The sequence below is a fragment of the Musa acuminata genome, chromosome BXJ1-5 (genome assembly GCF_036884655.1).
Source record: "Musa acuminata AAA Group cultivar baxijiao chromosome BXJ1-5, Cavendish_Baxijiao_AAA, whole genome shotgun sequence".
NCBI lineage: Eukaryota > Viridiplantae > Streptophyta > Magnoliopsida > Zingiberales > Musaceae > Musa > Musa acuminata.
In genome coordinates, this window is record NC_088331.1 from 13,768,023 (window position 1) to 13,787,347 (window position 19,325).

Genomic DNA, 19,325 nt, shown 5'->3' on the forward strand with positions numbered 1-19,325 from the left:
AGTCCTCACCAAAATCCAACCACCTTCATAAAAGGCCCCATCTTACATGTTAGACATCAAAGCAAATGCAACTTTTGTTGCAAGTTTGGACACAATACGCACTATTGTCCATTTAAGAAAATTAGTCCAAACAAATTGATTTGGGTTCCTAAAGGAACCATAATAAACTCTATGCAACATGATAGAAAATGTAGATCTATTTGTGAGGAACCCAAAAGCAAATGGGTACCTAAAAATCATCCCTTCCTACAAAAACATTAAAATGTTAGGCTGGAGCAAGAATTAATATTCTGCTTCTTGATTCTCGACGGTCATAACCCAAAAGTCAAAAGGAACTCGCAACACTTAAATGATGAGTGGAAATTATAAAATCACAAATGAGATTTGCATGCAACCTAATGTGACTTTTCAGAATTAGAAACATATGATTCACATATCCCCTTAATCATCAAATCTGTCAATATTATCCATTCATCATCTTCAAATCAAACCTTGTATCATGAAGAAACTAAGTATGTCATAAACTTGAAAGGATTACCAACTTAAACGAACTATCACAAACATGTGTACGACATTGGGAGTATGCATAAGATCTATCTTGATCGTACAAGTTTCAAAAAAAAAAAAAAAAAAAAAAAACTCATACGTAATCACGTAAGAAACGTTAATTGCTCTGAAAACTCTCCTCAAGACAAAACATCCCTGATCAAATCACAAGTGCTCACTGCCTGCAGGCGGTGGCACCTCTCCAGTTGGCGGTGGAACCTCTCCAGCTGGCGATGGCACCTCCGGCCATCACGAGTCGCCAGCGGTTGCACCGCTCCAGCCAGAGGTGCAACCGCCCGCAACTCTACCTTTTTAACCTACGCTAGGGCCGGCGGTGAAACCGACCCCAACTCACTTCCCTTCCCTTCTCTACTTCTCCAAGCTTCCTTCATCCCCATTTCATCCCGTTTAGCTTCCCAAATACCTCCCATCTCGGAACAAAACATCAAGAATCCTTCCCTCTTTTGAAGATTCCACTAAGGTATTCCCTAATAACCTCTTTAATTCTGTTTTGTTCTTCATTTACTCTTGCTCATCTTTATCCCTCTAAACTGCTGTAGTTATGGGATCTAGAAGATCCTCAAGGGACAAGGGAAAGAGGAGATTAGTAGAAGAGTTTGATTTCACCATCTTTGATTCAAAAAACCATGCTGAAAAATTTCCCTCTTTCGAATTTAGAAGCATCAATAAGGGAAAATACGTAGATATACATGAACTTAGAGACTTAGAAACTATCCAATGGTTTGCAAACCTAGATCTACTTCCAATCTTGCAGATTAATGAACCGATCTATCCTAGGCTAGTTCGATTGTTTTACAATAACATATAAATAGATGAGGAAGAAAGGATGTCCTTATCTTTTAGGACAACACATCTCAATCACTGATAGATTCATTTGTGATATGATAGGCATTCCCATGAAAAGCATAGGACTTTACTTTAGAGGATCATGGGTTGATGAAACTATTGGAACATCCTATGTTGGAGCCTTAGGAACAATCTTTGCCAATCCCGACATAACATTTGTTCCTAAAAGTTGTGAACATCTACTACCTATGAACACTAAATTACTTCATCATATCATGACTAGTATAATTCTTCCTAAACAATACCATCACGATGAAGTGAGTCAATTAGAATTAGGAACTATGTACTTAATCATGAAGGGACATGACATCTGTCTTGGCTATCTTATCCAACAAAGCATGTTAGAATTATCTAAGAAAGATATGATGCTTCCATATGGTGGAATAATTACTAGAATATTGAGAACTTACGACATTCAAATACCACCAGAAGAAGAAGTAATGAAAGTAGATAGATTCAGCATAATAAACAAAAATCTACTTCACCGACTGAGATGTCACTATAAAAACGGTAACTGGGTTAGGATGCCTAGAAGAACTGATCCTCCTCAACCAGAACCAGAACCGAAAACACCAGTATTTAGAAGTACCCAATCTCCTCCGATCTGTCCCTTTGAGGAAACACATCCAGTTGAGCAAACTCATACATCTGTCAAAGAAATTGGGATTCGAATGGACCAATTCGAACAGAGACAAGAACGGATTGAACAACGACAAGATCAAATTCTATCAGAGCTACAGCAGATTCACAGTCAATTTGACTCCTTGTTTAGGCACTTTAATTTTTCACCTCATGAATGAACTTGTATGAACATTTGTTGTTGTAAACTTCTTATGTTACTCACTTCTGACATACTGGTTGTAAACATCTATTGTGGTAAACATTTGTCATATGCCTTGTGGTAAAGGTTATCTCGAACTTTAATCGTATCATTTTTCCTTGATATGTGATATATCCGAACTAAGAATGTTGTGTTCTGAAACTAAAAGTTTTGAAAATCTTGTGCGTTGATGTTGATGTGTCCGAATTGATAAACTCGGTTTTTTGGACTATATGATTGCCATGTTTATATGTGAAAATGTGCAACAAAATCTTGTCCAAATGCATCTTATTTGTTCGAATGCTATAAAACAGATTTATTCGTACACTTTCATGAAAAATAAGTTCCTGAAATAAATCTGATAAAGTGATTCCTGTGTATGTATTTCATCCTGTAATATCTTTGCGGGTTAAATGGATTATAACAAAAAGGGGGAAGAAGTGTTCAAAGCAATCTATGCAAAATTCCTCTATAAGCTTGCTAATATTGTTTTCCTCGTATCACAATTACAATGCTTTTTGTTGATGACAAAGGGGGAGAAACATATGAATTGATAAACACTGTCATGATCATGCCTATGTCATAGTTGCAAATACTTGAGTGATGCTATAAACTATGTTATGGTTATGCCATCCTTGCATCACCAAGAGATATATGAACGTGTGCTATAGTTTGCATTATGTCTTAAGTTGATATCCTATCTTGTGAAGTAAATGCAAACTTGCTAGAATGATAATATGTGTGCATCATGTAATAGTCCCTCGCAGCTTTAAATGATAATGTTCAATTACATGGTAAATAGTTACAAACACTATCATACAAACTTGATGATGTATGTCAAGCTTTGACATCATTCTTGAAGAGATACATCATGATGAGTATCATGATGAGAGTATTGATAAGTTTAACTGATCTAACTTATCAATACGTCACTTGAATTCTTAGGTCTTGAATTCAAGGTTGACTTATCTCAACAATAGCATATAGATAGGGGGAGTTAAGGATAACTCCATTATCAATTGATTGTCATCATCAAAAAGGGGGAGATTGTTGAATCTCGGATTTTGAAGATGAAGTCAATTGTCATTTGTTGTCTAATCTATGTGTTGAGATAAGTGTGCAGGATTAACTACGATGAAAGTCAGACAAGCAGCAGGAGTTGCGCCGGAGTCAAGATCATGATCACATTGGGAGTTCGAGAGTTCGACGGAAGTTCGGACGGTCGTCGGAAGTTCTGCGAGAACAGATCCGAGAAGTCCGGAAGCTTACCAAGCGAAGCTCGTCGGAACTCGCCAAGTGGATCGTCGCAAAATCCAGGAGTTTGCCGGAAGTCCGCAGAAGCATCATCGAGGGTTCATCGGATGATCGACGGAAGTTCGCCGGAAACTCGCCGGAAGAAGCGATTAACGTACCGAAGCAAAGCTGCAGAAATTGTCTTAGATTTAATCGTAGTTAGCACGTTGATTAAGTTAGAAATGTGAGGTGATCCCATTAGCTTAATCCTGGGGCAATTGGGCCCCTGAAGAACTCAGATTGGGTCGAATGGTTCAACCCATTCGGACCCAAGTTGCTGTGGGCGGTGCAACCGCCCCAGCCAAGAGGTGCAATCGCCCAGGCTATGTCTCCCAGGGAGACTGGGCGGTGCAACCGCCCCAGCCAAGAGGTGCAACCACCCAGGCTATGTCTCCCAATGAGACTGGGCGGTGCAACCGCCCCAGCCAAGAGGTGCAACCGCCCAGGGCTCAGTCTCCAAGCGAGACTGGGCGGTGCAACCTCCTCTGTAAAGAGGTAGCACCGCCAGAGCTCAAGTTTCGAGCTCTACCAAAAGGTGCAACCACCGAGCTCGGTCTTCGAGCTCTGGCAGAGAGGTGCAACCTCTCTGGATAGGAGATGCATTGCCTGAGCTCGGTCTTCGAGCTCTGGCAGAGAGGTGCAACCACCTCTGGCAGAGAGGTGCAACCTCTCTGGTCAGGAGATGCACCGCCTGAGCTCGGTCTTCGAGCTCTGGCAGAAAGGTGCAACCATCCCTGACAGAGAGGTGCATCCGCCTGAGCTCAGTCTTCGAGCTCTGCCAGGCGGTGCAACCTCTCCAGTCAAGAGGTGCAACCGCCTGATCCCGGAATTCCGGGATTTGATCGTTTTGAGCTCCAAATTTGAACTGGGTTAGGGCCTATAAATACCCCACCCGTTCAGCACAGAAAGGATACAGATCCACTCCGAATTCCTGATCTTTTCTGTGATTCTAAGAGCTCAAAATTGTGTAAAGTCCAAAAGTTCTCCTCTTTCTGTTCTTCAAAGTCTTGAGTTGTAAAGAGAGGAGAGAAAGGATCTGTAAAGGTTGTCTCCTGAGCCTGTCAAAAGGAGAGAAACTGTAAAAGGGCGGTTGGCCTTCGCCTATTGAAGGAAGGCCTCTAGTTGACGTCGGCAACCTCATCGGTGGAGGAAGCCAAAAGTGGAGTAGGTCAAGACTGACCGAACCACTCTAAATCTCTGGTTTGCGTTTATTTTTTAGCACTTTATCATTACTGCAAACCTCCTACATAGCTACTGCCCTCTGCGCTTTTACGAACGATTCTCTAAGTTCAGATCTTTCCGAATCTGCATTGAGACGTAAATCGGTGTTTTCGTACGATCTTTACATCGCAGTTTACGCTTACGCTTTGATTCCATTCATAACTGCGAACTGCTTTCTGCACATTCACAAAAAGATTTTCAAAGTTCAGTTTCTGCGTTTAGATGTAAAACTGCGTTTAGACGCAAAACTGTGTTTAGACGTAAAACCACGTTTAGACGCAAAACTGCGTTCAGACGCAAAACTGCGTTCAGACGCAAAACTGCGTTCAGACGTAAAACTGCGTTTAGACGCAAACTGCGTTTAGACGTAAACTGCTCTTAGACGCAATCTGCGCTTAGACGCAAACTGCGCTTAAATACAAACTGTGAATCGGCTTTTGCATCATAATAGATTTTATTGAACGAACGCACCTTTCGGTTTTAAATTGCTGTAAGATTTCCGCTGCACTAATTCACCCCCCCCTCTTAGTGCTCTAGATCCTAACACCCTGTGGGGGGGGGGGGTTTCGCCCGCGGGAGCAGCGGCGGCAGGCGTCGTTGCCCTGCGGCGGCAGGCGCCGCTGCCCTGCGGCGCCTCTGCCCGTGGGCTGCCAGCCCCGCCGGCAGCAAGGCTGCTGCAAGCAGGCCACCGGTCGACTACTGCAGACGCAGCCCCTGTGCAGCCCGCCTTCGGCTGCGCTTCATGCACGTAGATCGAGGGCTGCAACTGTTGCTGCCCTTTCTCGCTTTTGCGTCAACGATTTTGACGTCAAAATTCTTCCTAAACACAACACACGTAGTTCAAAACCAATCATTCGCACGAACAACCTGGCTCTGATACCACTATTGGGAAATCATGGGGGGCGACATCATATGCGCAGCGGAAGAACAAGAAAACAAAAATCCCCGATTCCCAAAAAGATGTTCATCGTCGTGCGAAGATTGGTGCGCAAAAATCCACAAAACACAAAACTACGTATAGAGATTGTGTTACCTAGGGAGATCGTATATCCCTGTTTCCTTGCAGATCCTTAGGAGAGGGTGAAGGAGGTCAAGCGTCCTCCTCTCTAGCGGTGATCCACACAGCAGGGTTGCGACGACGCTCCTCAAAACTCCAAGCCTACTCTGAGGTGGAGAGGGAGAGGAGAATAGGAAAGGCAAGCAAAGACTCTAGCCTATGAGGCTGTGAATCCCTCCTATTTATAGAGATCCCGTGTCAAACCCTAATGGGTCCTTCCCTAGTGGGTATTAGATCTGCATCCAATAAGACAAGGGCTCCGTCGGATATCTCATATCCGAACCTCTACTCATCGCAATGCCTACCATATGTGTGTGACCCTCTAGGCCCAATATCGAGCTGGCCGTGAGTCATACCTATCAGAACTCCTTCTAACTCAGTGAATTATTTTCTCTGTAATAATTCACTCGACTCATCGACTACGGACGTACTAGGCCACTACGCCGTAGTCCCCAGACGATACAGGGGAATCCAATCCATTGGACCTGTCTGTCCTCAGTTACCATGTATCTATAGTCCCTCATCCATCTAATATCCCAGAGACCGTATATCGAGCATGGTGCTGTTAGACCCATATGGTTTCTACTCAAGTCTCGCTCTAATCGGATTCTCCCGGAGAACTCTTTCTCTCTCAACCCGAATGACCCTGGCCAGGGATTTGTTTGAGCAAGAACACATGGGATATTCCTCTCATGACGCCGAGAGTGGATGATCCTCTATCGACACTCAATAGCCCTCGTAAGGTCGACTACCATTCCCAATGACCAGCTGTACTAGATCTGGGACAGCCAAACCTATAAGTCTGGTATCAAAGAGTGGAGCACTCATATAGGACATCCTTGGTGTCTCAAGTCTAAGGACCAGATACACCACTAGGACTACGGAATCGCTGTCTGACAATAAGGCATCATCAACCATCCAGCATTCCGTAAGCGGATCAATCAGTGAACTCATTCTCCAATGAGCACCTGTACTATATCCCTAGTGTCCCTACACGAGCAGCTATGATACCAGCTGCATCCATCATATGGACGGGTATACAGCACACCAGTCTATCCGGTTATCACGATGTCCCTCTCGAGTAACCTATGACCGGGATTATTTAGGATATGTGTTTAAAGGTATATCGATCTCATTATCGTGATCTCATCACAATCCGATTCCCATTGCACAAATCCAAGGACATCACAATATATATATATGCATTTATGCAATAGTTATAAAGTGATATACGCCAAAATATATTAAGCAAAAAGATTCTGTATCAAGTCACACGTGCTATCACTCACGTGATTGGCTTGCTGGGCACCTATGACTAGCATGAGGCTCTGAATCCCTCCTATTTATAGAGGTCCCCTATCAAACCCTAATGGGTCCTCCCCTAGTGGGTATTGGATCTGCATCCAATAAGACAAGGGATCCATCGGATATCTTATATCCGAACCTCTACTCATCGCAATGCCTACCATATGTGTGTGACCCTCTAGGCCCAATATCGAGCTGGCCGTGAGTCATACCTATTAGAACTCCTTCTAACTCAGTGAATTATTATCTTTGTAATAATTCACTCGACTCATCGACTACGAACGTACTAGGCCATTACGCCGTAGTCCCCAAACGATACAGGGGAATCCAATCCATTGGACCTATCTATCCTCAGTTACCGTGTTCCTATAGTCCCTCATCCATCTAATATCCCAGAGACCGTATATCGAACATGGTTTTGTCAGACCCATATGGTTTCTACTCGAGTCTCGCTCTAATCAGATTCTCCCGGAGAACTCTTTCTCTCTCAACCTGAATGACCCTGGCTAGGGATTTGTTTGAGCAAGAACACATGGGATATTCCTCTCATGACGCCGAGAGTGGATGATCCTCTATCGACACTCAATAGCCCTCGTAAGGTCGACTACCACTCCCAATGACTAGCTGTATTAGATCTGGGATAGCCAAACCTATAAGTCTGGTATCAAAGAGTGGAGCACTCATACAGGACATCCTTGGTGTCTCAAGTCTAAGGACCAGATACACCACTAGGACTACGGAATCGCTGTCTGACAATAAGGCATCATCAACCATCCAGCATTCCGTAAGCGGATCAATCAGTGAACTCATTCTCCAATGAGCACCTATACTGCATCCCTAGTGTCCCTACATGAGCAGCTATGAGACCAGCTGCATCCATCATATGGACGGGTATACAACACACCAGTCTGTCCAGTTATCACGATGTCCCTCTCGAGTAACCTATGACCGGGATTATTTAGGATATGTGTTTAAAGGTGAATCGTTCTCATTATCATGATCTCATCACGATCCGATTCCCATTACACAAATCCAAGGACATCACAATATATATATGCATTTTTGCAATAGTTATAAAGTGATATATGCCAAAATATAATAAGCAAAAATATTCTGTATCAAGTCACACATGTCATCACTCACGTGATTGGCTTGCTGGGCACTTATGACTAGCACTATCAACACGTCAATTGATCCTACGGCCCGACGTCCAATCTCCTAACATGTTCAACTCCGACCCAACATCTGATTCCTCATACTTTAATTAATTTGCCTCTCCTGAAGTTAGTCCTGCATCACTCAAAACATAGATTAGATCATAATATTATCAGTTGATTTCATTATCAAAATTCGAGATTCAACATCCAAGACCTCAAGCTTGTCATGATCTATAATATTTGACAAACACACTAATTCACGTCCCTCCCCCCTGCTCATATGATCGGAAATTCACACAAATATAAACTCAATTGAATTCATTTTTATCCAAAGCACAAAACAAAACATTCATAGCTTTGGCATTTAAAGAGAAAGTCTTCTTCTCAAAATCATTCCAATCGTTCATTAGAAGAAAAGACTTTTAAAATCTATTTTCAATGATGTTCCATAAATCAAAATTCATGGAAAGCAAGAAAATTCTCATTCGAGTTTTCTAATATATGTAATCTATCCCATTAAACATAGGAGGACGAATGATAGAGTGACTCTCTTGAAATCTAAAAAGAGTCATTTCTCTTCGGTGTTAAACCAAATGAGAAAAATATGACTCTAATACCAACTGTTAGGATCAAGTCGGTACTAAGAGAAGGGGGTGAATTAGTATGTATGTAAAAATCACGTTGAGTCAAAAATCTTCATTTCAATAAAAATTGATATTGGAAATGCTAAACTTAAAAAATATTCATAAGAGTGTATAGCTAAAGTAGCGAGGAAGTAAAGTAGTTGCAAAGTAAGTAAATGTAAACTGAGTTTATAGTGGTTCGATTGTCGTGACCTACGTCCACTCTCGATTCCTCTTCCGCCGAGGCCACCGACATCCACTAATAGTCTCCCTTCAATGGGCGAAGGCCAACTACCCTTACAACTCTATTCTTCTTTTGATAGGCTCAGGAGAGAACCTTTACACCCCTACTCACTCCTCTCTAAACAGAAATCACACTTAGACTAGAGGAGAAGAACTCTCACGAGATTACAACAGAATTTTCTCTTGTTTTTGTTCTTAGTTCTTATGTGTTTTGAGTAGGGATGAGAGAGGTATTTATAGGCCCCAAATAACTCGATCTAAACAAATTATTACAAAGCACGAATCTTCTATTGTCCGACATGTCATTAGTTCTTCTAGCGCTTCGTCCGATCCTTCGGCATATTGCCCAATCAGCATGTTGTCTTCTCGCAACATCTAATCTCCTTGGCACAATGTCCAATCTTCTTAGCCCGATGCTCGAATTCACGGACCAAAGCCTTCTACCGACACGTCGATCGATCCTACGGCCCGATGTCCAAACTCTTAATATGTTCAACTCCGACCCAACATCTGATTCCTCATGCTTTAATTAATTTACCTCTCCTGATTGAAGCTAGTCCTACATCACTCAAAACGTAGATTAGATCATAATATTATCAATTGGTTTCATCATCAAAATCCGAGATTCAACATCCAAGACCTCAAGCTTGTCGTGATCTATAATTATTGGTGAACAAATATGCCATAGCTGATGATTAGCACGGCCTGGTCCACGGGTCAATGTCGGGAGTCTTCTGCCAGGATCAAGTGGAGTTATCAATTGATCCCCCCCCTCCCCCCCCCCCCCCCCCCCCCCCCCCCCCCCGCTTTTTCCTGGATCAAGTCGGGGGTATTTATACCTGCGTGCGGGAATTGGTCAGGCCCTGGTCTGGCATGGCCGTTGACTCTAGGGGCGGAACAACCTCTCTAATAAGATGGCGTCTTCGGGGGTGCTTGAGCGGCATCAGACGACACTACCCTAATAGCAGATGGCATCACCCCCAGCTCTTGGGGTGGTCAGACCGCACAGTCGCACAGTTGAAGCTTGACGTGGCGTGCGCTTCTAGAGGCGTATGGTGTCGCGTGGATCTGCAGCGTCTGTCGGGGGTTCACATAGGACCAAAATACGCCCTATCAATAATATTTGACGAACACACTAATTCACGTCCCCTCTAGAAATGCTCATATGATAGAAAATTCATGTAAATATAAATTCAATTGAATTCATTTTTATCCAAAGCATAAAACAAAACATTCATAGCTTTGGCATTCAAAGAGAAAGTATTCTTCTCCAAATCATTCTAATTGTTCATTGGAAGAAAAGACTTTTGAAATCTGTTTTTAATAATGTTCCATAAATCAAAATTCATGGAAAGCAAGAAAACTCTCATTCGAGTTTTCTAATATATGTAGTCCGTCTTATTGAACATAGAAGAACGAATGATAGAGTAACTCTCTTGAAATCTAAAAAGAGTCATTTCTCTTTAGTATTAAACCAAATGAGAAAAATATAGCTCTGATACCAACTGTTAGGATCAAATTGGCACTAAGAGGAGGGGGTGAATTAGTTCGTACGTAAAAATCACGTTGAGTTAGAAATCTTCGTTTTGATAAAAATCGATATTAGAAATGCTTAACTTAAAAAATATTCATAAGAGTGTGTAGCTAAAGTAACGAGGAAGTAAAGTAGTTGCAAAGTAAGTAAATGCAAACCGAGTTTATAGTGGTTCGATTATCGTGACCTATGTCCACTCCCGATTCCTCTTCCGTCGAGGCCACCGATATTCACTAACGGTTTTCCTTCAATGGACGAAAACCAACGACCCTTACAACTCTATTCTTCTTTTGATAAGCTCAGGAGAGAACCTTTACACCCCTACTCACTCCTCTCTAAACAGAAATCACACTTAGACTAGAGGAGGAGAACTCTCATGAGATTATAACAGAATTTTTTCTTGTTTTTGTTCTTAGTTCTTGTGTGTTTTGAGCAGGGATGAGAGAGGTATTTATAGGCCCCAAATAGATTCAAATTTGGAGCCTAAAAATACCTCATCCCCGATTTTTGGGATATTAGCGATACCATCACTTGTGCTAGGCAGTACCATCGCCTAGTCTAGCGGTACAATCACGTTGACCCAACTTTTAGGTCATTGAATGGGCCTTTCTCTTGGCACAAAAAAGTGTTAGGATCAAGAGCACTAAGAGGGGGGGGGTGAATTAGTGCAGCGGAAATCTTATAATAATTTAAAAACCAAAAGCTGCGTTCGTTCAAAAACTATTATGATGCAAAAGCAAATTCTCAGTTTGTATCTAAGTGCAGTTTGCGTCTAAGCGCAGATTGCGTTTAAGCGCAGTTTTGCGTCTAAGCGCAGTTTTGCGTCTAAGCGCAGTTTTGCGTCTAAACTCAGATTTACGTCTAAATGCAGATTTACGTCTAAACGCAGATTTACGTCTAAACGCAGTTTTACGTCTAAACGCAGATTTACGTCTAAACGCAGTTTTACGTCTAAACGCAGATTTACGTCTAAACGCAGATTTACGTCTAAACGCAGTTTTACGTCTAAACGCAGTTTTACGTCTAAACGCAGTTTTACGTCTAAACGCAGATTTACGTCTAAACGCAGTTTTACGTCTAGACGCAGATTTACGTCTAAACTTTGAAACTCGTTTGTATAATTGCAGAAGGCAGTATGCAGTTGAAAACAAGACGTAAACGTGAACTGAAATCTGATGATTGAGCGAGGAAAGCCGATTTACGTCTGAATGCAGATTTGGAAGAACAGCACTTAGAACTTGTTCGTGAAAGCGCAGAGAGCAGTAGTGATGAGGGAGGTTTGCAATAATGATAAAGTGCTCGAAAATAAACGCAAACCAGAGATTTAGAGTGGTTCGGTCAGCCTTGACCTACTCCACTTTTGGCTTCCTCCACCGATGAGGTTGCCGACGTCAACTAGATGCCTTCCTTCAATGGGCGAAGGCCAAACTTCCCTCTTACAGTTTCTCTCCTTTTGACAGGCTTAGGAGACAACCTTTACAGACCTTTCTTTCCTCTCTTTACAATTGAAAACTTGAAGAATAGAAGGAGGAGACTTAAAGGCTTTACAACACTTTTGAGCTCTTAGAATCACAGAAAAGATCAAGATTTCGGTATAGGTCTATTTCTTTTCAGTGCTGAATGGGTGGGGTATTTATAGGCCCCAACCCAATTCAAAATTCGAGCTCAAAACGATCAAATCGTTCAAATCCCAGAATTCTGGGATCAGGCGGTTGCACCTCTCGACTGGAGAGGTGGCACCGCCTGGCAGAGCTCGAAGACTGAGCTCTGCCGATTGCTTCTCTCTGCCAGAGCTCGAAGACTGAGCTCGATGGTTGCATCACCTGGCAGAGCTCGAAGACTGAGCTTGGTGGTTGCATCACCTCGCAAAGCTCGAAATCTGAGCTCGGTGGTTGCATCACCTGGCAGAGCTCGAAACTGAGCTCAGGCTGATGCACCTCTCTGCCAGAGCTCGAAGACTGAGCTTGGTGAATGCATCACCTGGCAGAGCTCGAGACTGAGCTCAGGCTGATGCACCTCTCTGCCAGAGCTCGAAGACTGAGCTCGGTGGTTGCATCGCCTGGCAGAGCTCGGAACTTGAGCTCTGGCGGTGCAACCTCTTGGCTGGGGCGGTTGCACCTCCCAGCCTCGCAGCCCTGGCGGTTGCACCTCCTGGCTGGGGCGGTTGCACCTCCCAACCCCACAGCCCAGGCGGTTGCACCTCCTGGCTGGGGCGGTTGCACCTCCCAACCCCACAGCCCAGGCGGTTGCACCTCCTGGCTGGGGCGGTTGCACCTCCTGGTGCAATCAGGGTCCGAATGGTTCACTCCATTCGGCTCACTTTGAATCTTTTCAGGGGCCCAATTGCCCCAAGATTAAGCTAATGGGATCACCTCCCATTTTCATGCTTAATCATCATGCTAACTACGATTAACTCTAAGACAACTTCTGCAGCTTTGCTCCGATGCGTCAATCGCTTCTTCCGGCGAGTTTCCTGCCAACTTCCGTCGATCAACCGATGACCCTCGGTGATCCTTCTGCGGACATCCGGCATACTCCTGGACTTTGCGACGATCCACTTGGCGAGTTCCGACGAGCTTCGCTTGGCAAGCTTCTGGACTTCTCGGATCTGTTCTCTCTGAACCTCCGACGACCGTCCGAACTTCCGTCGAACTCTCGAACTCCCAACGTGATCATGATCTTGACTCCGGCGCAACTCCTGCTGCTTGTCTTACTCTCATCGTAGTTAATCCTGCACACTTATCTCAACACATAGATTAGATAACAAATGACAATTGACTTCATCATCAAAATCCGAGATTCAACAATCTCCCCCTTTTTGATGATGACAATCAATTGATAAAGGAGTTGTCCTTAACTCCCCCTATCTATATGCCATAGTTGAGATAAGTCAACCTTGAATTCAAGACCTAAGAATTCAAGTGACGTATTGATAAGTTAGATCAGTTAAACTTATCAATGCTCCCATCATGATGCCTATCATGATGTATCTCTTCAAGAATTATGTCAAGGCATGACATACATCATCAAGTTTGTATGATAGTGTTTGTAACAATTCATCATGTAATCATATAAAGCTACGAAGGACTTTTTACATGATGCTCACATTTGAGATTTTCTAGTAAGTTTGCATTTTCTTCACAATATAGAATATCAAATCAAGATTTGATGCAAACTATAGCACATGTTCACATATCTCTTGGTGATGCAAGGATGGCATAACATTGTTTATAGCATCACTTAAGTATTTGCAACTATAACATAGATATGATTATGGCAGTTCAGTTATGACATAGTGTTTATCAATTCATATGTTTCTCCCCCTTTGTCATCAACAAAAAGCATGATAGCATTATCAAGCATATAAAGGAAGTCATGACACATATATCTCTTTATTGTTTTTGCTTGACGGAGGAAAGTCATTTTTCAAAGAGTTTTCATAAGAGTGTACGGGAACATCCCATTTTTAGCATACAACCCGAAAAATGAACTTTTTACATGCATTTGGTTAAAAATATTTGTCACATAATTTGCAACATGTTATTTGATCAAGCGTTTGTCAAGGCATGTAATAGTAATATCATCCGAAAAATAATTTTAACTAGTTTAAGTATTCGGACAATTCAACATTCCTAATTCTCTTCTTATGTAATCAAATTGTTCTTCACATAGGGGTTTTGTGAAGATATCAGCTAGTTGATGTTTGGTATCAATAAACTCTATGGTTACATCATGATTAGAGACATGATCTCGTATAAAGTGATGTCTAATATCAATGTGTTTTGTTCTTGAGTGTTGTATAGGATTTTTAGTTAAGCATATTGCACTCGTGTTATCACATTTAATGGGAATATCTTTAAGATTCACTTTGTAATCTTCTAAAGTGTTTTTCATCCATACAACTTGTGCACAGCATGCACTTGCTGCAATATATTCAGCTTCGGTTGTTGATAGGGCAACCGAATTTTGTTTCTTAGATGACCAGGATACAAGGGCATGTCCTAAAAATTGACATGATCCTGATGTGCTTTTTCTGTCTAGTCTACAGCCAGCGAAGTCCGCATCAGCATAAGCTGTTAATTTAAAGTTTTCTGATTTTGGGTACCATAATCCTAGATTTGTAGTTCCATTAAGATATCTGAGTATTCTTTTGACTGCTTTGAGATGAGATATCTTAGGGTCTGATTGAAATCTAGCACAAAGTCCTACACTGAACATGATGTCTGGTCTGGTGGCAGTGAGGTAAAGTAAACTTCCTATCATACCCCTATAGGTTTTTTGATCGAAGCTTTCTCCATTCTCATCAATTTCTAACTTAGTGGAGGTGCTCATAGGAGTGTCAATGGCTTTTGAATTATTCATTTTGAACTTCTTTAGCAAACTCACAGCATATTTGGTTTGACTAATAAAGATGCCATTGCTTAGTTGTTTGATTTGTAGGCCTAAGAAGAATGTTAACTCTCCCATTAGACTCATTTCGAATTCATGACTCATAGTTTTCGCAAAGGATTCACAAAGAGATTCATTTGTAGAACCAAAGATAATATCATCAACATAAATCTGAATAATGAGAAAATCATTTTCAAAATTTTTGATAAACAATGTAGTATCAACCTTGCCTTTTATGAAATTATTTTCAATGAGAAAAGAGCTAAGTCTCTCATACCAAGCCCTTGGGGCTTGTTTTAAACCATAGAGAGCTTTAGTTAATCTAAACACATGATTAGGGTAGCCATTATTTTCAAATCCAGGAGGTTGTTCAACATAAATTTCTTCGGAAATGAAACCATTTAGAAAAGCGCTTTTAACATCCATTTGAAATAACTTAAAATTATTGCAACTAGCGTAGGCAAGGAGCATCCTTATGGCTTCCAATCGAGCCACAGGTGCGAAGGTTTCTTCGTAATCGATACCTTCTTCTTGGTTGAAACCTTTGGCCACTAATCTAGCCTTGTTTCTAACCACAATACCATTTTCATCTTGCTTGTTTCTAAAGACCCATTTAGTACCAATTACTAAATGGTCGTTTGGCCTAGGAACAAGCGTCCACACCTCATTTCTCTCAAATTGATTTAATTCATCTTGCATTGCGATAATCCATGAATCATCTTTCATGGCTTCATCAACACATTTGGGTTCAATTTGGGAGAGAAAAGCGGCGTTGGCACAAAAGTTTTTAAAAGAAGATCGTGTTTGAACCCCCTTTGATGTGTCTCCTAGGATTAGCTCCTTAGGATGAGCATCTATATACTTCCAATCCTTGGGTAAGGATGTTTTGGAAGTGGATGCAACCAAGTTGCTGGTTGGAGACGGGGTTTCGTTTAAATTCAAGGAATCAAAATTAACATCATCATCAAGATCATTTTTCTTAATTTCTGAAATCTCATTGAAAACAACATGGATGGATTCTTCAATAATTAAGGTTCTTTTATTGAAGATGCGAAAAGCTTTAGAAACCGAAGAATAACCAAGAAAGATTCCTTCATCAGATTTAGCATCGAATTTTCCTAAGTTATCCTTTTCATTCAAGATAAAACACTTACACCCAAAGACTTTAAAATATGAGACATTGGGTTTTTTGTTATTCCATAACTCATAAGGAGTTTTGGTGAGTAAGGGTCTTACTAGGACTCTATTTAAAATATAGCATGCAGTGTTTACAGCTTCGGCCCAAAAATATTTGGGTAGGCTATGTTCATTCAACATGGTTCTTGCCATTTCTTGTAAATTTCGATTTTTTCTTTCTACTACCCCATTTTGTTGAGGATTTCTTGGAGTAGAGAAGTTATGGTTGTATCCGTTGAGTTCACAGAATTCTTGGAAGTCATGGTTTTGAAATTCTCCACCGTGATCACTTCTAATTGACGAAATCATAGATTCCTTCTCATTTTGAACAAGTTTACAAAACTTGGTAAAATGTCTAAAGCATTCATTTTTTTGTTTTAAGAAGTAGGTCCATGTATATCTGCTGTAGTCATCAATAATGACAAAGGCGTATTTGCTACCTCCTAGACTCGATGTAGAGATTGGTCCGAACAAGTCCATATGGATCAATTGTAGGGGCCTAGAGGTGCTTATTTGATTCTTAGCTTTGAAGCTACCCCTAATTTGCTTACCTAATTGGCAAGCATCACATACATTATCTTTGATGAACTTGATATGAGGAATTCCTCTTACAAGTTCTCTAGATGATACTTGATTGATTAGTTTCATGCTAGCATGACCTAATCTTCTATGCCATAGCCAAGCATCCTCATTCATAACGGCAAAGCACATTTCATCACATAAGTCATTGATGTCAATAGTGTATACGTTGTTTTGTTTTAATGCAATCATAGATATATTTTTGTGTGGTTTTTCAATGATGCAGGCATTAGATTCAAATCTTATAATATATCCTTTATCACATAATTGACTAATGCTCAAGAGGTTATGTTTTAAACCATCAACTAGTAAAACATCTTCAATAGAGAGGTTGGATTTGTTACCTATGGTTCCTTTGCCAATGATTTTACCCTTGTTGTTGTCTCCGAAGGTGACATATCCTTCGTCTATGCTAGAGAGCTTAGAGAATTGGGATGGATCTCCGGTCATATGCCTTGAGCATCCACTATCAAGGTACCATTTCTTGCTCCTAGCTTGCGATTGTTTAGTTTTCTACAAGAAAGGATGATGTTTAGGTACCCATTTGTTTTTGGGTGCCTCATAAATAGATCTACATTTTCTATCATGTTGCATAGAGTTTATCATGGTTCCTTTAGGAACCCAAATTAATTTGTTTGGACTTATTTTCTTGAATGGACAACAATGTGTCTTGTGTCCAGATTTGCAACAAAAGTTGCACTTGGTTTGGTGTTGAACATGTAAGATGGGGCCTTTTACAAAGGTAGTTGGATTTCGGTGAGGACTCCTCACAAATCCAATCCCACTTCTTTTGGGAGCATGACCCTTGTTTGTAAGGATCATGTTTAATGACTTGCTACCAACCTCGAATTTCTTCAAGGTGTCCTTAAGTAGCAAGTTTTCTTTTTGTATAGTTTCTAAATCATGACATTTGATACATGACTTTAAACTATCATGATGTTCGACTTTTAATTTATCAAACTCACAAGTAAGATTATAATGTACCTTTTTTAGCAACTTGTATTTTCTATTTATAACTTTGCATTCATCAAATAAATCATGGAAGGCATTTAGTAATTCATCGAAAGATAAATCAGCATCTAATAAATCCGTTACCTCCTCTTCGATGGCCATAAAGGCGTAATGAGCAACTTGCTCGGTGTTGGACTCCTCTTCCTCAGATGCGCTCGAATCATCCCATGTTGCTTGGAGCGCCTTCTTCTTTGTTCTTTTCTTGACTTGGGGACAATCACTTTTGTAGTGTCCCGGCTTTTTACATTCGTAGCAGATTACTTGGTCCTTCTTGGGTTCAAGTTTGTTTTTCACATCGTTTTTAAACTTGTTTCTTTTGAAGAATTTCTTAAACTTTCTTGTCAAAAGTGCCAAGTCATCGTCACAATCCTCATCACTTGAGTTTTCTCTCAAGTGGCATTCAGAAGTTTTAAGTGTCATATCCTTCCTGTTCTTTGGAAGGATGTCTTCTTGCTCTTCATGAGCTTTGCAGGTCATTTCGTAGGTCATTAATGACCCGATTAGTTCTTCAAGAGGGAAATTTCGCAGATCTTTTGCCTCTTGAATGGCGGTGACTTTAGGATCCCAACTCTTAGGAAGGGATCTTAGTATCTTATTAACAAGCTCAAAATCCGAAAAGCTCTTTCCGAGTCCTTTTAGACCGTTGACGACATCCGTGAAACGGGTAAACATGTCGCCAATGGTTTCACTCGGTTTCATTCGGAAAAGTTCAAAAGAATGCAGCAACAGATTGATTTTTGACTCTTTCACTCTACTTGTGCCCTCGTGGGTCACTTCAAGTGTGTGCCAAATATCAAAAGCAGTTTCGCAAGTTGAAACACGATTAAACTCATTTTTATCAAGGGCGCAAAATAAGGCATTCATAGCCTTTGCATTAAGAGCGAAAGCCTTCTTCTCCAAATCGTTCCAATCGATCATTGGAAGAGAAGATTTTGAAAATCCATTTTCAACAAGGTTCCACAGTTCAAAATCCATAGAAATAAGAAAGATCCTCATTCGGGTCTTCCAGTAAGTGTAGTCCGTTCCACTGAACATGGGTGGACGTGTAATTGAATGCCCCTCTTGGTTTCCGGCGTATGCCATCTCTCTTGGGTTTTAATCCTTTAGAGAGTTAACCTTGCTCTGATACCAATTGTTAGGATCAAGAGCACTAAGAGGGGGGGGGTGAATTAGTGCAGCGGAAATCTTATAATAATTTAAAAACCAAAAGCTGCGTTCGTTCAAAAACTATTATGATGCAAAAGCAAATTCTCAGTTTGTATCTAAGTGCAGTTTGCGTCTAAGCGCAGATTGCGTTTAAGCGCAGTTTTGCGTCTAAGCGCAGTTTTGCGTCTAAGCGCAGTTTTGCGTCTAAACTCAGATTTACGTCTAAATGCAGATTTACGTCTAAACGCAGATTTACGTCTAAACGTAGTTTTACGTCTAAACGCAGATTTACGTCTAAACGCAGTTTTACGTCTAAACGCAGATTTACGTCTAAACGCAGATTTACGTCTAAACGTAG